Source organism: Hyposmocoma kahamanoa, unplaced genomic scaffold (assembly GCF_003589595.1).
Source record: "Hyposmocoma kahamanoa isolate Upper Pololo Valley unplaced genomic scaffold, ASM358959v1 81, whole genome shotgun sequence".
In the NCBI taxonomy this organism is placed as follows: Eukaryota; Metazoa; Arthropoda; class Insecta; order Lepidoptera; family Cosmopterigidae; genus Hyposmocoma; species Hyposmocoma kahamanoa.
Window position 1 is genome coordinate 2,477,360 of NW_020654080.1, and position 24,168 is coordinate 2,501,527.

Consider the following 24,168-nt stretch of genomic DNA (forward strand, 5'->3'; position numbering starts at 1 on the left):
TAGTAGGGTTTTAAAAATATTCAAATATAACAATGAAAGATCAAAAAATAAAACGTTTTTAGCAAGACAATATGTTAATAGGTAAATTTTCTATCATTCAACGCTTTTACATCTGCTTTAAGCTGAATATCTTTTAAACTACCACCATTCTCCCATAAGGAGATCATCTGGTACACCTTTCCCCTACGTGTATGATTTTTGTAATTTGAGATAGAATAACGGTATTGAAATAACTTAATCCTAAGGTAGATAAAGGCAACTTTATCGCTTGAACCGTCTTCTAGATTTTTATTATTCTAGATTGTTTTTACACACATATTGAGTTTAAATTCTTATTTATAATATATAATGAGAATTTAGAGTAGTAACGACGTTGGATACTAAGTACACAAGTTACTGTTACTTCAACGGCGTCACAACTCTAAGTGAAAGTGGTGGGCGCATCACCTGACCTGCGAGATAACCTGGCGATCTTTACCCTTTACCTGTCGCTGTATTGTAACCGATATACCTATTAGCAATAGTAACTGGTATGGTTACTTTAGTGTTGGTACTGCACGCGATGTTTTGCAACACTAATAATGGTTAATGCAAAAATAATTAAGGTGTTTTATTATTCTTGGAGTCAGAAATTAGAGACGGAGAGAGTTTTATTTAGATCCGAAAATGTTAAACTTGAAAAGTGTAATTCTGATACCGATCAACGCGAAGTATCCGTATGTTGTGCTCAAGAATATCTTGGCTTATCTACAATTCGCACCCTTTGTGTAATAAGGCCACATCTCCAAAATGACAACTTTTCAGAAGAGAGCTTTAATGATTCTACGAAAACAAAATGTTGGTAACTATTTTATACTTAAGAGTGGTCACACTTGCGATTTATAAGCAACTACACGCGCGACTGCATCGATACAAACGTGCGATTGCATCGATGCAGTGACACGCTTGCATCGCGTTTGAATCGCTCCTTAAAATCGCACGTAACAGTCGCCGTGTGTAAACGCTCTAAATAGGAGAGTTATATCACATAATACACACTTCGTTTCTTGTAATTCGTGTAGTTTTATGATTTGCATGTGATAAAAGTACTTTTAACGTATGGTTACGTGCACCTTTATTATTACCAAGGGTTTTTCAAAGCGTTACCTCATCGCACGTCATAGGAAGCATTAATAGTGTTTCATGCAATCTTTAAGCCTCGTGGCCTATGTAATAGGTACAGAGTCAAGAGCACGTGAAGCTTGACACTTAAGACTTAAATCCAACTCTATGCCGCTTACGATAGAAACGGTCCAAAGAACAAAGTGTCAAACTTGATGTGCTCTTGACTGTACGGGATTTTGAAGACCTAATAATGTAATGATTGTATACAATGCTTTTTGTACGAGTAAATAAGTCAAAAACATAACCAATATTTAATGTGTATTTTGTTAACAATCCATGACAAGAATCTCAACACAAACAAACGATACGAAACAGTAAACCAAAGAGATAGAATAGAAGTGGCGAGTACCGCTTTTATATTTTAACCAATATTTTTTTTATAAAGGATTATGGCCCGGTTGTAAGACCTTTAGACCTGTTTAATCAATCAGAAGGCAGCAGAGCGTTTGACTAGTGTCATATTTGATAATTTAATTAACAAAAATCTTAGACTATAGTTTCCATCCTCTAAGACAAAAATTCTCTAACGTTCTTTTTTTGAAAGTAATTATAGTTTTGTGTACCATAGACAATTGAATTTTGATTCAAGACTAAAGAAAGCGCCTTTTTGATGTGGTTTATGAAATTATAATTGACATTATAATACCGGAGCAAAAAAAGTGGTTTACATTTCTTTAAGTTCACTATTAAACTCGACAGTGTTGCTATTTAAAACCAGTGTACCTACTTACTACATAGGGCGCGCTATAAGTTTCCGGAACTGGCCACATACATAAACAATATTTAAAAAAATAATTAAAACATTTGAAAATGGAACTCTTTGGCTGTAGAAAACAGTTTGTTTCATCTGACTGTCACTTGTTTTTGCATTGTAGCGTCATTTTAGAAATTGGTTGTCTACATCGCCATGGATTTAACTCGTGCAAATTTTCGTAGTATGATTTTTCTACGACTTTTAGTGTAACCTAATAGCTCAGCGGAGCTTCGCTCGGCTTCAAACTGCTTTTGGCGATGCAACACCATGCAAGACTACCATTTATAGCTGATTTGCAGAATTCAAACGTGGTCGTGTGAATCTCAGTGACGAATTTCGTGATCCAAGTCCACTGCTGTGAGCAACAAAAACATCGATGCTGTGCGCCGTATGATCAAAACAGACAGGCATGTGATATACCTTGAGATTCGGGCATCTCTAGGCATAGGCATGAGTTAAATACAATCAATACTACACAAACAGTTGGGTGTGAAAAAGCTCGAAGTGAATGACGAAGAACAAAAAATGAAGAAACCAATCAAAGTGGCGCGCGTGTAAAGTGCCTCTAAGCGGATGATTGCATTTTCATCTCCTGAAGAGGCTGTCGAAAAGTATGAAAAATATGTTTCAGAGATTGTCACGGAGGAGTGGCATAAATGTTTTCAAAATTGGTTCATTCGTATGAAAAAGTGCATTAACGCTAACAGAGAATATTTTGAGAAACAATAAATTCATTTCTGACCATTTATAGTATTTTTTTCTTATTCATTCCGGAAACTTATAGTACACGTAAATTACTTGTCAAAACTATACACATTATTGCTGTTTCAACCAATTACTTTTAGGTGTATAATATTCATCATCAGCTTACACGCATCCACTACTGGACATAAGCCTCCCTTTGAGCACTCCAACTCCTCCGGTCTTTTGTCGCCCGTATCCAGCCGCTGCCAATCTTGCTCAGGTCGTCCCTCCATCTTGCCACAGGGCGTCCAACACCACGTTTTCCTTGACGTGGTTACCTTTCCAGAACAAGTCTGCTCCGTCGGCGATCAACCCTCCTGCAAAGAAAACATAATAATAATTATGATTTTATTAGTTAATTTGGTACTTGTTTTTTTTTTCACATATTAATACAAATATCAAACACAAAAACATCTGACAGCAGTCAAATATGTATCATATAAATCATACTAGTGCCGAAAAGACTATTTTTCGCCTTACTAGAATAGCCTTTTTAACATTTCTCAATTACAATATTTGTTACATTATCAACAAATTTGTATCTATAGTCTGAAAAAAACGCATCTCTAAAGGCATTATACAGTTAATAATTATAAGAAAATTATAGCACCCATTTCAAAATATCACAAATACCATTCTGAAATGTAGAAATATATCAACTTCAATGCCACAGTTACACTTCTTTCGAATTACCTTTGATAATTCTAATGTTCAAAGTGAAATAAACTCTATGGCTTTAAGTGTAAAAGTGTTGTTACAATGACACGGCATAGGGTTGTAAATCAAGTTAGGTATGCTGACGGTTACAATTTAGCAATTTACTTGTCAACATGATCTAGACCAATTATGATTGGCGTAAGTATAAAGATATAAGCGAGCGTATTTGGGACGTCCTGGGTAGCACTGGAATGGCTATCGATAGACGAGATAAGGAAGAGAGATCGGAAAAATACACGTCTTGTAATAACTGTAAAGATACCTGACTAAGTGAAGAAACTTCGTATACCGTGTGCCTACAGATCAGGGATCCCGTAAATGTGGGTTATGAAGACATCTGCAGATGTGGATATGAATGCGAATGTGTGAAAGATATATTTTTTTAGGAATGTTCTGGGACCAACTAGGGAATAAGATGGAGCCTGGTAGATAAGGAATCTGGTAAACGAGGCTAACATAATGGAAGATACCAAATCAGCCCGACTTCACTGGATTAGACACGTCGAGATATGTGTGAAGATCTTGCTGTCAACACAGCAATCTAAGGTTACTGACTGACAGAAGGCCGGTTGGATATCCTGGATAACACTGGGTCGACCAAATACACAAAGACCTGTGTGAGACAAGAAGGACCTTCAAATAGCCGATTGATAGTGTTGGATATCAAGATCGACTTCGGGTCGCAGAGCCAGCGAAGTAAGTAAGTAGGACTAAACTACAGGACCTTAGAAGAAATCCGTAACCAGCAGAAGGATATATTTGGGCAACATGTCGAAGACCTGGTGGTAACATCAATCCGTTGCAGTGCCGCTCAAAACTTTAAATAGCAAAGATCTGAGGGGCAGTGCCCCGTCACCCTCGTCACCCTCGGTCATAAAGTTGACAAGTTCCATGTGCCTGTAATTTCACCATTATTTTGTAATCCCTCGTCTATATCTAATGACTTAGACCAAGGAAGATATAAATTATTTTCACAACTACTGGAGTAAGTAATTAAGTAGTGTAAAAAGAAAATATTTAATAGCACATAATCTTTGATGCAAGAACTTCTTAATGAGATTTTTTTTAAATTATAGGTTCATCAGGTATGCAATCCTAGATCGTTCAAATGTTTTATCCCCGACGTAAAAGAAGCAAAGAGGGGTTTGAATCTTATGTCTGTGTAGATGTCTACCCCTAACGCTCTCTATCGGTCTGCCTATGACAATGTAGCTTCCAAACGGCTGGATTGAACTTAAAGCGATATTTGAATTCGAAAGTCAATTTAATTAGAATTATTCTTAGCTATATTTGACAAACTTCGATGTTAATGTAAGGCTGGGGCCGTACTTGCGTTTATCGTCACGAAACAATTCGTGCCGAAGCTTCATATGTTTTGCTCGCTAAAAAGTTCACGCTAATGCGATAGTCATACAAGCGGCTCTGTATTATCGTGTAATAATCCAAGATGGCCGCAATACAGTTTCTAGACGTATTGACAATGGACGACATCTTTCTTTACTTCTACATGTGTGTTAGCAATAGCTTTTATATGATGGATATTCTTTGGAACTAATATTACGGGCTCAGCTTCAAAATTGTGCAAAAACTCCAACACGATTTCGTCATTCCACACAATTAGGTATTTAGAGATAGACGTCTAATCAGTCCGAGAACAACGGTCGAAATAACCAACACTATTCACGCAGCACGATGCTGTTGTTGTTGTGGATATCACAACATAGAACCCTAGAGTACGTCTAGTAAAGATTCACACGAATCCTTACACCACCACATTTATAAGGCGTACGGCAGTAAAGTGGAATTCCCTGCTTGCAGATTTTTTCCTTGAACGTTATAATTTGACCTTTTCGGGGCGCAAGTGAATAGATATCATATAAGTGTATGTGTTCCATCGTCGACTTCATCGTCACCGAACATTAATAATAAAAGCAGTTCATTTGCATATATATTGCAATTTATTGCAACCTCAGATGTGAATAATAAACCTTCAGATAAACTGTTGTGCACGTTAAAGAAAAGGGAAAACTGCACCAGTGCCTTAGAGACTTATACCGACAGAACGAATAGATTATACGAGATGATACTTTTTGGGTACCATCAGTGAATTGTCTTTTTGCCGGTTAAATATCACAAAAAATCTAACTGTGTTTACTGTTCTTTCCTTCCGTGTCTCTAAATAGCTTAGATCATGTTTTACAGCGTGTACGAACGACGACACTCACACGCATCCGTAACGAAGACTCGACTTCCATTCAATCGTCATTCAAGTTTTTTAACTTACCGCTTCTAAAGTGAAGCTGCGGAGCAAATTACTACTGGCTAATGGATTGTCGATCATTACATGAAGTTTCAATACAAAGTGGTTAAAGCTGGACACTTCGATTCTTTTTGAAATGCCGACCACCTAGTATCTTTTTCTTAGTAACCTGTATATTAAACATATTTTTCACTTTAGTAATTTTTAAGTTTATTGAATGTCACAATGCTTTACTACTATGATATTTAATATTTTTTTGTGAAATTACTCCACTATATTAATTAAATTTTTATTGAATTGATATTCAATTATTTTTTTGTGAAATTACTCCACTAGTTTGTTATAATTATTAATACAAAGATCGAACACTCAGAAAAAATTCCTTCGATCCGGTCGGATTCGAACCGACGTCTTCTTGCATACCGTGTCAGACGCTATACCAACTAAGCCACGGAACGAACCAACGGACCTCACGAATTTTTCTATGTGCTTGCGTCGTGTCTTTGTATTTGGTTTTTCAACGACTTTTTAGTCGTAGCGCCATCTATGAGAAATCTATGAAACATTTATCACCCAGTTAGTACCTTTATAGTTACCAGTCTTGGCGAGAGATGTCGCTATTCACTGTATTAATTAAATTGGATCGAAGGATTTTTTTCTGAGTGTTCGATCTTTCTATTAATAATTATTACTCCACTAGTTTGATATACCGCCGTCCGCTATATAAGCATTTATATAGCGGACGGCAGTATGGTTAGGTGACAAAATATTTGTTTGAAATATCATAAAAAATCATAACCCAGTTTTAGAATATTGACATTGCTTAATGATATTTCAGCTATGCATCGTTAGGGCGAGATCCGATAAGTCGAACACATTAACTAATTGGAATTGTTTCTAAAAGAGAATTTTGTGCTCTATCTTTTGCTATTTAAAACAGATATTTGACCATTTCGTCGCCTTACTTTCTCAAACTCGTATCTTATAAAGATTGATTATTAAGGAGTTGGCAAAACTTTCTATTTATTTTAAATTTCTTATCAAGGGTGTTAATTTGGATGCTTTACTTTAAGAATAGGCAAAAGCCAGTGTGTGAATATGAAGGAAATGTGATGTGACATCAGCCTGAAAAAATCTCTACCAATTAAGCCACGGAACGAACCAGATGACCTTACGAAATTTTCTAAGTGTTTATTGCAGATCTTTGTTCTTTTTACGACATTTTTGGCGTAGCGACATCTGTGAGAAGAAGAGACTTCTTCACTTACGTACAGGCTCAAGAGCACATCATGCTTGACACTTAAGATTTAAATCCAAATGTATGCCGCTTACGATAAGAACGGTCTAAAGCACAAACTTGACTGTACCTTTACAGTTACCATCGCCTACAAGAGATGTCGCTTTAATAATTGTATTTTTAAGTTTATTGGTTTGATATTTGTTTATTGATGATTGAATCAATATATCAATAAAGTCAATATGCCTTACGTAGCGGAAGTAAAGTGCATCATTCATTATTAAGGGATTAATAATGAATGTAAAAAGTATCTAGTTTTTTAAACAGCTGCAGCGCTTCCGGTATATGTGCGGCAACGCATGGTTTCCACGCGATAGATCGTCCAACAACATCCTGAACGTCTTTACTTACCGGTAGGACTCTCCGCTGCTGCACCAGTGGATCCGCTTGGATGCGGACAAGCACATAGGTGGGTAGCGGTAGCGGTTGGAACCCATGACTTTTGTACAATAGAATTAATAAGATATATTTTGTAATTTTAATTTATTTTAATGTATTGAGTTTTATGTTTTATTTTATTATCATTTCATTTTAGTGACTCGTGTACTAAATAAATAAAATATTTTGAATTTTAATTTGACTGATGTTATGAAATTCCAACAGCCAGTAATTGCTCTATAGTTTATGCCAAAAGGTAAAAGTTCAATAAATGAAACACCACCTCTAGTATATATATATGGCTCCTTTTAGTCCCTCAATAAAAAATACTATTTTTCCGGATTTAAATCGCGTATATTTGTTTTTTCAAACAAACCGACGTTTCCGGAAAAAAAGTTAAATAGTTAAATAGTAAAAAATAGTTTCATTTCCTATGTGTAACAATCGCGAAAACCTAAGAACTCGATATTATCATCATTATTGTTAACCATTATACGTCCCACTGCAGGGCACTGGTCTCTTACAAGTTAGAAATTAAACTTATAGGTGCATTCCACCACAAGGATTTGATCCATCGTCGACCTCAGAGCACTGCACTTATGCAGATATAACTATTGATTACATAGTGTCAATGGAGATTTTTCTCCTTTTTTTATCGGTTCAGTTAACTATTGTAACAGTTATTTATATTAATTAAGTGGCATTTATAAATCAACGCAATCTGATAAATAAATAAATAAAATAAATAAAAATCCTTTATTTTAATGTCAATAAATCAACAGAAATAGAGAAATAATTATGACATTTTTATAAAAAAAAACCTCCAAAATTCGTGGAATTACATCTATTTGCCAAGTTTTATTGAAATCGGTTACCGGAAATTGCGCGAAACCGGATCCATCCCTAGTTTGCCACCCTTAGAGGTGAAATATTTTTCCAAATTTAAATAGGACCAATTCCAACAAAAAAGAATCAGAACCTCCTCCCTTTTTTGAAGTCTGTTAAAAACATAAAGGACGAGATATTATCATAAACATAAAACACGTGCCACTGCTGGACACGGGTCTTCTCTAAGGAGATGTAGTCCGCCACGCTAGATTAACACTGTTTGGTGAACAAGGATCTAGAGTAGTACCAAAATAAAAACAACATTTCATACTACCGCGTAATTCACCCGAACAATTTCCACTTGGATTTATCCTTAGCCTAAATACATACAATAAATGCATCCCACCATTCACGCCACGCATATCCATTCCAGCAACCAGCAAATCTGATGGCACAACCATAATTTATCCATTCACCACTCACTCAAATAATCGCTGTGGTTCGGCGACTACAGGGCTCCTATTCACGGCGGTTGATACTATCTTCAATGAGACGATGTCTCGGAAACGTAAGCCATTGGGTAAAGATCGGTATGCGGACCGCTATTGGCCGATACGGAAGACTTGACGTGTTTATGTCGCTACGAGATGGGAGACTAAGGGACGTGTAGAGTTTATCAAGATGATGTAACTTTATTGATTTGAAACCTACGGATTGTGCGTGCTGGTATTTGCGTTCTTGGGTAACTCGTTCAGCATTGTTAAGGTTTAACAGTTTTTAACTCGCCATAATGGTTTACTATTAAGAGTCTGATAGTACCTAAATTGCTTTGTTTGGTTCCGCATAACATTGAAATTGTTGAATCAATTACTTTGAAAAATATATAGTAAAATTGGGGATATAAACTGATTACTGTACCGTGTGAAAACATGATTCCTAAAAATATATATGACAGTTACAGTGCCATTTAGAGCTTTCACACGGTCTTATGGACGCTGCCACTTCGCCCGTTACCCTGAAACATAAGTTGTTAAATTTAAGATTATGTTATTTATATAAACTTTTCTCTCAAAGCCACTCGCCGGCCGAGATTGTAAAGGACTCTTACCACAATTTTTTGCAACAAATATATACAACCAAAACTAAAATTTATCAACAGTTTAAATAAACACTGCATTGCATATCAACTCGGCAAATCGCATTTGGGAAAAATGATAACTTAAACAGCGATAAATGGACAAACGGTCGATTTAAAAAGGTTATTGTATTGCTTCGTCGTAAAGAGATGGTATAAAATTAAAGAAAATTGTCGTAAATAGCAGTATTGTGAATCCTTGAGAATTTTTACCAAACCTGTATTTATTATTGTTTATTGCATTTTTATTAATATATAGAAAAAGATAAATTTTATTTTGGAACAAAAATCCATTTTTTTCTCAAAATAAAAATGGTTGTACTAAACATACATGAACTTGTCCATTACCCAAGGCCCGCGCCTCGCGGACTAAACTGTCCTCGCATTTTGGTGTCACCCAAACCGCAGGACGCCGTGATCCAGCAGCTCCTGTATTCATCGACCAAGTCAATCAAGATACATGGTGCTTTGTTCAGTGTTTAGTATGACGGTGCAAACCGGTGGGTATGGTTCTCTTCTCCCAAAAGGTATCGCTAGACGGCTTCTGGAACAATGTCTTGTAGATATATGGATCCTTTCCATTTTGTTAACTTCGTTCCCATACAAATAATAATAATAATAACGCACACACACTCAGTTAAAGTCAACCACAAATTACCTGACGAGAGGAATAAATGTAGACCATACAAATATTTATCTTGATATTAGATCTTAAAGAACATTATCTTACAAAAACTGTAATTTTATATACCTACATGACGAATTGCCAAAAACTTCTTGCAGATAGAAGACGACGAAATAAGCTTTCATCTTAAAACACCTTCAATATAGATAAGATACACACCATACATTGCATTGTAATGTATGTAATTTAGAAATTGAAATCCTAGGTCCTTATCTACCCTAAAATTGGATAATTTTCAGGTTAGTTTTCTCTGCCTAATTTCGGTGGCAATTTTTATTATTTAAATATTCCAGAATATTATCACGAAGTATTATTTAAAATTCGAGTGTAGTATTCTGAAACATTATTTAATATTTCTGATAATATATAATTGCTCGAATACTTAAATAATAAAAATTGCCACTAAAATTAGGTAGAAAAAAGTAACCTGAAAATTACCCAATTGAGAAGTAACCGTTATTCCCACAAAGTCACCACCGATTGGATATTATTATTTGAATACAAAGGATTCTTTACATTGTTGCTAAAAAATCTACAAACAGGTTATTAACAAATAAACATATGAAAGCGCTTCCTTTAACAATATTTTTAAGGAACTTAACGGTGAGCAAGTTGCCTACATTCCGGCAGTTAATTTAAACAACTCTGTTGTCCTCATAAAGACGGCACAATTGCCAATTTTTATACAATATTATTACCGATTTGACAATCGAATACTGCTGTAATTTTTAGGGATCCGCATTCAGTGCCAGTGTTAGCCCATGTAGCGCTCGCATGTAATAAATATCCTAGCGCCCTCTAATAGACACCTGATCGAAATAGAATACTTACAATTATATTTTCCACAGTGATCGGAAATTCGGGTGCAAATGGAAGTAATAGCACATTTACATCGCTTGCGCCGCGAGCTACACAGGTTCATTAAAGGCGTCGCGAACCGAATGCACCCGTGCCCGCCGAACACCCTGAACCATAGGTAAAGCCAGTACTTACAGAACAGTACGTACAGAATTTATACAGACGACGAAACTTTATTGTTTAGTATCAGAAATCGTAACCCTGAGACATAAGTCGACAAGTTCCATGTAATTTCACCAGCAACCTTACCTTTCAAAATCGGAACGCATTAATGCTTACGTCACTGGCAGGCAGTGGCCGTACTTCCCTGGATGAACTCTTTCACGAAGAACTCTGCTGCTACTAACTATTGATATTACTTCTACTTCGCTGGCTCATCGACTAGAAGTAGATCTTGCTCTCCGACACCAAACGCAAAATACGCCATTTGTTTCGGTCTTATATCATTATCGACCATTCGAGTATATTTAACTCCTTTAGGTCTTTGGCGACTCCATCCTTCCACCGATATCTCAAACGGACCACTGGACGATGACCCGTAGGTTGCTCCAAATACGCTCTTATAGCAGCCAGCGAAGTCAGGCCAATTATGTCTCCCCTACTATGTTTGGCTCAGACTGTATTAAATCAGGTCCTCCAGTTCCCAAATTCTCTTTTAACTGATCCCAGAATCTTTCGAAATTTCTTCCGTTCGTCTACTAATAATTCTGTACCTCCAGTGTAAAACGGTTAAACTCGAGTTTATCCAAAATGTGGATTTTGATACCATTGCGTGTATTTTGTAATGCTACATCGTTTGTTTTGACACTTGTGGTTATGCGATCATTGGCTGCGAAGATAACGATTGTGCAAAGGGATTAATGTTAGCAAAAATTTGCAAGTAATTTGTTCAAAATAGTTTATTTTTGATTTATCTCACAAGCAATAGGGACATTCGCTAATCGTATGTTTTAATTATTGTTAACGTCTACTTTTACCTGTATGAACAAATTAAATGTCGTACGAGTGTTGGTGTAAAGAGATGAAACTATACACTATACATGTTTTGTTTTATAATACCGGCCTAATATTGTGTAAAGCGGTAAAAATTATGTTTTATCGATACCCGCAAACAATTTTAAGGGTGTGAAATTGTGTTAAGCGGTACTATTTTACTTTGATCACTTTTTGATTTCTTTAGATAAACTTTTACTTTAACCATTTTATATTACTAATACTTTTTTTTGTAATGAGTGACTTTTCGCTCTCATGCAAAATAGCATTTTTTGAGTTTAACCCTACACTGGAGGTACAGAATTTATTCTACAATCAATTCAATCTTAATCTTATATTACCATTAAAAATTGCAGTGGCCTTAGAAAACATGTAAGTAATAAAAGAATAAGCTAATAAACAACATGCAACCTTATTCACAGTATCAACAACAAGAATGTCTTCTAATAGAAGTGTTTCAAATGAATACACGTATTAAATACTAAAAATATTAATAATCGTAACAAAACTAGTGTAGTGTAAAGGAGAAAGGTTCTCTCTTTACCGTGGGATTAGGTTACCAATACAGCCAAGTGAAACTCCAAATTGTTGTTCAGAAGATTTATTTTTCACCTTGTATGTCGCCAATACACTTTCACCTTATATGCGAAGAAGGAACTCACTCCTGGAAATCGTTCCGCGATGAAGTTTATTCGCCCTATATGAGCGTACGTGGTATCAGAAGGTCCGGGTAGCAGTTCCCAAGAAGGGACTCAACTCCTGTTCTTCTATATACTCCGGTATTCTCAATATAAACAAAATTGTGTTCGAGCAGTCACCATTTGAGGAAAAATCTTAACACCACGATTCAGAAATAACGCCAAATGGGTCAATGCCATCTAGCGGATTCTTAGTGAACTAAAAGTGAACATTGTGGCTTAAGGCCGTCTAATACATCAAGTAGGTTTGTTACAGTAGTTATTTCACAAAAAATATCTCAATAATAACAACGCCCACACAAAAAACAATCGATGATTTGAGATGAGTGCTAGATGAGGAGGTCCCGAATTCAATTCTCAGAAGGACCACTTCGGGGAATGAACTTTTCTAAATTGGTTTTGGTCTGAGTGCTTGGGGTATTGCCTGGACGTGAATCCCATTCCTCTGGCTCTCATAGTATGGGGAATTCACTAGTTTGAGACCAGATAGTTGGTGTGGTCGTCTAATATGTTAATATATTAAAATTTTATGTTCACATAGTTAACCTAAATTTAATAATAAAACTTATGTAAATAATTTTTATTTTAATCTTATACGAAACCCTTATTATAAATACTTAGTTTCTCTCTTCTTCACGTTTTTGCCCGAAAGTCAATTTTAATATCTCACTTTGGCGTGAAACTAATTTTGCAAATGTCAATTGAAGTAATTATGATTCGTGTTTATGCATTCGATTTACATTACCTCACAATTTTAATTGGATTTATTTCCGATATTTAAGGGTTATACGACTTTTAAAAAGTTATCTTAGGTCTTTTCCTTTTTAACAGGCGCTAAATATAATACCTTATCTTTTCTTTGATATTAATAATATGATGTGAGACGTTACAACTTTAAAAAAGTGACCGTGTGAACAAGAAATGAACAAAATGTCCATTGGCAGTCCCACACTATGAACAATGTCAAGTAAATGGATGAAGATACATTTTTTTTTTAATTTTAATAATAACGCACTCACTCAACATACCGCACTAGGGAAACCCTGTGTCTCGGGTGCTATGGACACACACATAAATTACGCCCAAACTCACGAGAGAAATAAATGTAGGCCATACAAATATTTCTCCCGGCCCGGGAATCGAACCTGGGTCCTCTGCGTGGCAGTTCAGCATGGTAACCGATCGGATACGGAAGCAGTTAGAGGCAGAAAATTTAATTTTCTAAATTATCGAGTCGTGGCTCTGGTGGTAAGCGACACGCCTATCTAAAACAGTTGCAATGTCAGTCAAAGTTTTAAATCGTAAAGATCTGATGGGCACTGCCACTGCACCCGTCAGCGTATACGGTTTCACGTACACGTACTTTGTTTTTATGACACAAAATGACGGGACGAACAAATCGTGCGCCTGATTGTAAGCTACACACCTGTCCATAACAGTTGCAGTGCCACTCAGAGCTTTAAATCACAAAGACCCTTGGGGAGAAATTGAGAAGTCCCACGTGCCTGTAATTTCATTACGTCCGTCTAGCGGAAGAGTATTTGAGGGCCATATTTAAATTATTTGATTGAAAGTCTTAGGGCCATCAGCTGTCAACTTTAAAATACTCTTCAGGAAAAGAAACCAATTGTATTTTGATGTGCAAAAAAGTGTGCAATGGAACTTTTTCTTTCATGATATCAAGTGACAGGATGAACAAGAAGTGCGCCTGATTGTAAGCTACACGCCTGTCCATAACAGTTGCAGTGTCCTCAAATTGTAAATCGCAAAGGTCTGAGGGGCACCGCCACTGCGCCTGTCATCCTCAGACATAAGTATACAAGTCTCATGTACCTGTAATTTGTAAGTTCTTCAAACGATACTGGATTTGAGCTTTTTCTTATGCTTTAGTTGAAGAAAACAATTGTCACTAAACACATGACAAAAGCTTCCAATTTACCCCAACGGTTATCAACTTCGCGACGCAATAATTAATAAGTCCAAAACATACTACAAATAAACCACCTCACTAGCCGACAAAGGGTAATTCAATTACAAAAGCTACCGTACGTCTAGCTCATTAAATAAATCCTTAAAATCCGAAACAAATCATTGTCGCATTATCTCCCATTCAGTGGGTACGAAGAGGGAACCCAAGACAATGTTCATTAAACGAATACCAAAGTGGACTCCAATAATTGCAGAACCATTTAAATGTTGCATATAACATTGACTACGCAAGCTTCGGACGGATTATGCGGTCCACATAAAGGATATAAAACACTATAATATAGTAACCACATATAACTATTATTACAAATATTATTATTAACACTGATGTGACTACCAATTTTTTGCAAGCCTATCTTTGTGTGTTCTGGCGAAACATGTTTGTTATCTGACCACCATGTTTGTAGCAAATGAATTATTTGATTAATTGATGGGTTTGTTTTTTGGTTTCAGTTTTTTGTCGTAGAGAGAAATCTATGAAAGTTTTCTTTACGCAGTCAGTTTTCAGCAGCCAGTTTGTATGAATAATATTATTATTATGTGAACAAAGTTTACTTCGAGTATTTTCACAAAAAAAGGGTATGTGAATAAAAATAATAATAACGCACACACACACACAGCCCCGCACTAGGGAAACCCTGTATCGCGGAGGCCACTGACACACCCATAGACAACCACAAATTACACCCAAACTCATGAGAGAAACAAATATAGGCCATACAAATATTTAAATAACTGCCTCCGTGGTCGAAGGGTTACCATACTGGAATGCCACGCAGGGATCCCAGGTTTGATTCCCGGGTCGGGAGAAATATTTGCATGCCTACATTTATATCTCTCGTGAGTTTGGATGTAATTTGTGGTTGTCTATGTGTGTGTTTATAGCACCCGCGACACGGTTTCCCTAGTGCGGGGCAATGTTCAGTATGTGTTTGTGCGTTCTCCCGACCCGGGACCTTTACGTGGCAGTCCAGCATGGCAACCGTTCGGTCACAGAAGCAGTTATCATAATAGTAGAAACATTATGATATTCTGTAAAAATAAATGTATAACAATATTTATATTTTCAATTACAGTTATGTTCTAAGCTCGCTCCAACTTACCTAATATTATAATTCTATGTGCAAAACCATTGAATAGAAACAATTTGTCGGTACACTCTTTAGTCACCGAAGGCAAAGAAGCGGACAGCTGCAAAGGACGGCGGGAGCGTTCTGATACCTCGTTAGTTATATAGGTCTAAATAATTGTAGCATAAATGCTGAAGTTTGTATTCCAGAGCGAGGAATTGTCTATTTGGAAAAAAGCTAACTTATTGTTGAAATATTCGTATGAACGGAATAGTTATTCAATTTATGTTGTAGGTTGTGTATATAGATTGTTTCGTTACTTATTAAAAAATGTAATGAAACAATCTCCATTGTCCTTGCACTCCATGTACTGTTCGTTGTCCATTCCACAGTATAATATCCTACGGGATTCTCGTGTGAGGTAAAGCGGCAGATATTCAAACCATATTTGTATTGCTAAAACGAACGATTCGTTCTGTGTACCGTTTAGGTTCTCGGGTTTCTCTTAGAGAAAAGTTTACGGAGACTGGTATCAAGACTGTGACATCACAGCACATTTACTTAAATATTTTGTATGCCCGTAAAAATATACATAATTTCATTAAGATAGAAGATATCCATAATATTAATCTTAGAGCTAAGTCCAAGCTCATGGTACCACGATTTCGTTTAACCAAGATAAACGACTCTTTCATGAGGAATCGTATACGTTTTTACAATAAGATTCCAGAGAACATATTAAGATTATCATTTCCTAAGTTTAAAAACTACATTAGAAATATTTTGATTGAAAAGTCATATTACAAAATTGAAGACAAATTCCACACAAATTTGATTCAAAGTGTATTCCATACATTGACTTACAAATAAATGGACGACGGGTCTAATACAAAAACCACGAAAAAAATGTCCCAAGTCAACCTATTTAAACGTAGTGACATGTCAAGAAATATGAAAAAGCTAAAACGTTGAATTTGAATTGTAATGTCATCGCAGTACTGTCTAATTTTGCTTGCTTCGCTGTCAGTCGAACAAACGAAGACTAGAGCGTGAATGACGCTCTATATACGATTTTAACGCCCTATAAGTTCGGACACTTTTTAGCGCGGACACGACGTCCATATAATTGTAAGTCAATGATTACATAGCATTTAAGTTTATTTGACAAAAGCAATCCCTTGAGTTTGTCAAATAAACGTGTAGTGAACGAGCAGTAGCTTAAATGTGACGTTTTCAAGTGTTTTTACCTATGGAAGAAATTATTCTTTGACTTTGACAAAGTCTGGTTAAATACTCGATGGTCAAAGTACATGGAGTGCAATTTATACTGTAATATTACATTTGAGAAGTCAATGGACCTGAATTTGAATTACGGTATTTTTTAATTTCAACAGCTTCACGTACGATTCTACTATAAATATAACGATCTGTAGAAAGGACCTTAGACTTATAAAGCTCAATCTAGTGGTCTTTGGTTTCGTAGACAACTATAGTCCATTTCAATTGGGATGATTCCGGTGACGCTTGAAATTTGAAGTTTCTAGAGATGTAGTGACATGAAAAAAAATCGATTTAAATATGTTATCGAGATAATTTGTAACGAAGAGGGAATCGATTTACAGAAAATAATTTAAGAACAACTAATGACAAAGTAATGGTGTAAATATGTCTGTAGATAAATTTTTCGTTTTACACATTAAGTAATTAGGGTAATTTATTTTGTGTCTATCCCTAAAAACTACACAACCAAACAAAAAATCAACAATAAAGCATAAAATCGACACAAACGAAACGGAATTTGAACAATTACTCCAAAAAGATCACGCAAAGTTAAAAACAAAGTAAAACCCTCTAACAATGTATGTTAATGCCTCGTATTGACGCGAGTTATACAAAAGCCGATTCGATATATCGATTCTATGGTGTAAATCTCTATGATAAATAATACGTTTTACGCATTGACTTACAATTATATGGACGTCGGGTCCGCGTTAAAAAGTGTCCGAACTTATAGGGCGTTAAAATCGTATACAGAGCGTCATTCACGCTTTAGTCTTCGTTTGTTCGACTGACAGCGAAGCAAGCAAAAATAGACAGTACTGCGATGACATTACAATTTAAATTCAACGTTTTAGCTCTTTCATATTCCTTTACATGTCACTACGTTTAAATAGGTTGACTTGGGACATTTTTTTCGTGGTTTTTGTATTAGACCCGTCGTCCATTTATTTGTAAGTCAATGGTTTTACGCAAGAAGCAGTTGAGGTGACTTATTTTTATATTTATTACTTCATTTTATATCTACATAATAGTACCACAAATTTGACTTAAAACTACATCTACAACAAATATTGTTTGATTTTCGTACATTATAACAAATTTAATATTTATTTTTGTAACCTGGTTGACAAATTAGTTATAAATAAGCGTGCAACGTAAAAATTAGAAGTGTCACAGAACTCATTCCTATTGAAATGGACTATACCCTAAAGACTTTTTAGAAACTTTTTAAACTGCGTGCTCTATAAATTCCTTATAGTGAAAAGTCACATCAGTTCATAAATACACTATGAGACTTCCACGTCTCTCAGTAGAAACCCAGTAAGCTACAAGCAATTTAGCTGTCCCCGTCTGTACATTTTATTCATGGTTGACATCAAATGCTTTGCCGAAGACGACGGTAGCGATTTTCATGTTCGATACCTTGACATCGCCAGTTGAACTATTTCTTGGTACTACAGAAAATATGGTAGCAGTAGAGTTTTAAATATTATATATATTTATATTTGGTTTTTAATCGACTATAAACATGGAAGGGGTTTTATTTTATATATAGTATTATTTTTTTGTTGGAAAGAGGATACCTCATTAATGGTCCCATTTAAATTTGAAGAAAATTTTACTCTAAGGGTGGCATTCTAGGTAAAGAATCCGGTTTCGCGCTCCTTCCGGTAACCGACTTAAATAAAACTTGGCTGTAAGAGTGTAATTCCAGGAACATTTTTGGTCAGTTTTTCTTTCATAAAAAAGTTATAATAGACACATGCTTGGCCACAATCTCACCTGATGTTAAGCGACGATGTGACCGACGATGGTACGCGTTCCCCTAAAAATGCCTATTCACTCTAGCCTTGAATAACCCCAAATTATACTTTGGGGGAACACAGACAGTAGAGTATTAGCCTGATGATTTGACCTGCCGCGTTTAAAGTAGAGGGTCGGGGGTTCGAATCCAGCTAACTCTGAGTTTTCGGAATTTACGTGGGAAATTTAATCTAAAATCATGAGTTTTTTGGAGAAGGAAAATTTAGATGATGTCTGCGAAGTTTCCAATTCGCATAGCGCAGTGGCTGTAAAACTTTTTACAAAAGAGTTCGACTGCTCTTTATATAAAATGCTAAAGTCATATCGCATTTGTATTACTTATATAATTTATTACGTGCATCTTATTAAAACCATAACATATAAACCAGATCAAAATTTTCAACAGCGGTGTTTTTTTAAAGCTCAAAATCTTGCATAACTAAATTTTTATAGCAATAAATTGTAATCAATATCATAGACATTAATGACACCAATTAAATAACCGTAAAAAAACCGATGGTTATCGGTTATTTTAGTTGTAATATATGATCATATTGCATGCCTCGAGGTAATCTTATTAAGTGTGGTTTTAACCTTAGGGTAGACAAATATAATATTAACTACCATGAGTTAACTAGCCGTAGCAGTAGAGCTCCTTGTGATAGAGTTCGTCCAGGAAAGTGCTGACACTTTTCCTATTTCTGCCGTCAAGACGTAATATAAGCATTACTGCGTTCCAGTTTTGAAAGGTAAGGGCGCTGGTGAAATTACAGGTACATGAGACTTGTCAACTTATGTCTCATGGTCACGGGCGCAGCAAAAAATGATTATAGTACCGGCACGCTATAATGGCCGTGTTGACGTTTGTCCGCTCATCAAGTTTCGTATTAATTCATAACTACATTGAAGGAGCTACATGCTGTACATTGTCAATAGTGACGTGCAATAAAATTTATGGAATGACACAACACACAACTTGGCATTTGTTTTTGAAAATTCGAAATTTTTAAAGATGAAATTTAATACGATCGTCACTTATGAGATAGCTGTCCAGCACAACTCTACCTCCGGCAAACTCGCGTCACAGTTCAATGCAAAACAAAGCAATTTCGAATTGACGATATATTAGGCAAACATTTTTATCTTCGCTTTTCAATCAGTTACTCCTTGCAACACTGGTTATAAATCTAAAAACTTGTAGATGCGACTCGCATTTGATTATTATTTTTTTCGATAATGAATTGAGATTTGACTTCACTATTGTATTCTGTCAAAAAGGCCATCATAGCCGGTACTGTAGTCAAAATATATGCGATACTTGGCCAGTTCCATTTTAATTCAATGTCTTTGATTGAGTTAAAAATTATCAAAAAAGTATTGCTTTTACTGTCGTGGATTGTTAACAAAATATACAATAATAATTGGTAAGCGTGCTGGTGAAATTACAGGCACATGGGACTTGTTAACTTACGTCTCAGGGTGATGGGCGCAGTGATCTTTGCGATTTAAAACTCTGAGTGGTACTGCAACTGTTATGGACAGGGCATTGACTTACAAATAAATGGACGACGGGTCTAATACAAAAACCACGAAAAAAATGTCCCAAGTCAACCTATTTAAACGTAGTGACATGTAAAGGAATGTGAAAAAGCTAAAACGTTGAATTTAAATTGTAATGTCATCGCAGTACTGTCTAATTTTGCTTGTTTCGCTGTCAGTCGAACAAACGAAGACTAAAGCGTGAATGACGCTCTGTATACGATTTTAACACCCTATAAGTTCGGACACTTTTTAGCGCGGACCCGACGTCCATATAATTGTAAGTCAATGGGACAGGGTGTACCTTACCATTATAAAAAAATAAAGCGGCAGAAATAGGTAACGTGGCAATACGTCTCTGGACGAACTCTTTCACAAGGACCTCTACTGCTCATAAACAAAAACAAAACATATTTCTCAAAAGAAAAAAATAATCAACAATAATCCCAAAAACAATGAACATGTATATATACGCTTTCAAGTTTAAATTTCTTTGAAACGCGCAAAACGTGCAATCCGATATTTCAAGTCTTATTTGTCCTTTAAAACATACTCGTATCAACCTCATTTCAACACGTTACGTACGTGATGTATGGATTAAACTACCTGCTTCCCTTCAGTCTCACTAATGGTACAATATATCTTCATAATTGGTATACTTTTTGTCAGAACATACGTTGGTATGTGAAGAAAATGCATTCCTGTATTTGTAACGTATTATCTCTTGAAATCCTTGTGGATTCAAGTTAAAGGCTTTCTTTCCACTTTAAAATATATTTGTATCATAATATCAACTTATCCGTTCACGCGATGCGCTCATCCTACCGCAAAATGGCGGCTATTTGGTTTTGCAAATTAGAAAAGGATTCAGTTTAAATACAAGTTTTTAAAAATAAAAATTATTATTCTGCATTGCTAAATAAATACCCTCCGTACTACAACAAAAACATCTCAAATAAAATGCAGTAATATACCGCAAATCCTGCACTTAAAAAGCACTAATGAAATTTTTGGTGTACTTGGGTAAATATGATAATATTCCGTTTGAGTGGTTCTAACGTTTACCATGAAATTACTCCTTAAAGTATAGTTTATAAACATTTATATTCAGGGTAAACTTAAAAAACGCAACTTACGGTATGTTTTCAATAAATAAACACCGAAATCACCAAGCCCAAACAATAACACACACGATTGTCGTGACGTATTTTTGAAGTTGTTTATTTTTTTTAAAAGACAGACCCAGGCAATAAAAACTTTATGGTTTGCTAGAGTAGTTACCGAAATAGCAATTAGTATTAGTTCTTTTACCTGTTATAACTTCGATATCCGATAAATCGGTATAAAATCATCACCGGCACCTCTAGGTGTGGTATGCTTCCAGAGACGCATGAATCGCGTGAGCGGATATGTCTCAGGGCGCAGTGGCAATGCTCCTCAGATCTTTGTGATTTGAAGCACTGAGTAACAATGCAACAGTTATGAACAGACGTGTCGCTTACGACTTGGTCGTTCCATCACTTGGTGTTATAAATAATTTCACCAGCAACGCTACATGAACTATATAATGCCATCTCTTTCTTTTTTGATGTTCCGAATCGTCCTATCGTAGTACAATGTGAAAAGTCTTAATAGTATTTACAATCAAAGAATTTTAATTGCTAAAAAAAGAAAAGTATGTATTAATGAAATCTATTAAAATTCCGTTGTTTTCAATTATTTTTCTGCGTTTTTATGAAGAAAAATAAATGAAACAAGCTGTCTTGATTGTCACGTTGTGAATTCGGTATTATTGTCTAGTGTCAACTATTAGCGTCGCCAAGAAGATGTATAGATCTCGCTGTCATAATTTTACGAAATAAACATCGTGTATTTTTATTTAACGAGAAATTATTTCCGAAAATAATCAAAATATTGAAGAGATATATGTAACTAAATAAGTTCAGCTTAACTTTTAATCATTAGAAATCAATATTTAGACAATAAATTCGAAAAGTGGAATGAATTAGTGGAATAATTTGGCCACCCTAAGCTTGAGATACTTGAGTTTTTTTTTTCTTTTTTTACCCTTATCACGGCCATTTAAATTATAACCTTCTATTTACAATATTTATTATTATTATTCCTATTATTACCTTTTTAATTCTGTTTTTTTTATTACCACTCAATAAATAGATTTAAATATAGGCGCTAATTTGTAATATACTTATTTATGTTGAATGCATCGAGTATATAACCAGAAATAGAGACGAAATAAGGGCCATATATTCCTGGCAACACATTAGCGATACAGCTCTTATAAATACTAACTCTCGTTTGCACTGAAATATAGACAGGCCAACTACTGACCTGTGTATACGTCTTCGTATATTCCAAAAAATATTCTGTATTTATTGTTATAAAGATAATATCTCTAACAATGCCGTGCTGTTCTATTTCACATTTCATCGGTAATTAAATATTAAATATGTAATTTTGCAATTTTCGCCGATAAGAAGTGAAAAAATTGACGACACCCATTGATGACACCCGTCAATTGTTTCGAACTCGCGCTGGCCAATCGGAGCGCAGTTTTCATAGTAATGATAAGGCAGAATAGTTTTCAAACAATTTAAATGACATTTCGTCTCTATTTCTGGTTATATACTCTATGTATTAGGGGCAACGTATAAGCTTTTATAATAAGATTCCGGTTAATGTTCAAAAGTTGTCATTTACGAGGTGTAAAACTATAGTGAAACAAAAACCTTATACTAAAGGTTTATTATACAGCTTCTGAGTACTTGGATGACAAAAATTCGTGGTAGTGACCCGTTTATCTCTTACAGGTAGTCTCAATCTAAGATGTTTGAAATAAATATTGTAAATGTTATGAGTATTGAAAAGTGTATTTAAAAAAGCAACCCCTAGAGTTTCTTACTCATTCTTCTCAGGGGACTCTGCCTTACGAATGAGCAGTACAGTTTAATCAATATGACAGTTTCAAGTGTAATTTGCTTACCTATGAAATAAAGAATCTCTACAGTTACCAATGTTAGCTAATTATACTGTAACTGTCGATATATTTATATAATCATTTAAAATATATAGAATGTAATTTGAAATGTTAATTAATCCTAGTAATAAGAAATGAAACTATTTTTCCGGATTTAAATCGCGTATATTTGTTTTTTCAAATAATGTAGCGTAAATTGGAATGTTTTCTTTGTAAAATTAAAAATAAGGTATTTAATTAATAACTATTGTACCTATAGTGAAAAAAATATGGTGGTTTGCATCAATATTAGACATAACTGGTTGAAGACTGTACCACCTCAGTCAACCGTGACCATGGCGCACCCTTAGTAATATAAGGGCACAATCCAAAAAAAGTAGATTTTTGGGAAATCGCGTATTAAGATTCTGGATTCCTACATTACACCTATTTTTTCAAATAATATGCTTATTATTTAAGTTATAAATATGAAATTTGGCAGATTTGTTCTTTGATAAATGTATTATAAATAGCAATAAAAAAAAATAATATAAATAAATTCCATAAGTTTCAAGCAAGTTAAAAAAAACACTTTCAAGTTAGACCCATATAGTACAAAAAATATAACAGAAATATGGAGCTATATAAGTTTGATCCCATTTATTATTTAAGTCCCTATCAATTCCCAAATTTCCCAAAAATCTACTTTTTTTGGATTGTGCCCTTATATTACTAAGGGTGCGATGGGGCCTGTAAAGGGCGCGAAACGTCGGTTTGTTTGAAAAAACAAATATACGCGATTTAAATCCGGAAAAATAGTTTCATTTCCTATGTGTAACAATCGCGAAAACCTAAGAACTCGATAATCCTAGTAATTTAAATGAGTACTTCAGTTGTTCACTTCCTACGAGTGCGCCATATTTTTCGATCGAGTAGGGATAACTAGACTTATAAATACCCGGCTGTCTTCTTTGAAAAAGACAGAAAAAGCGTTTCACGGT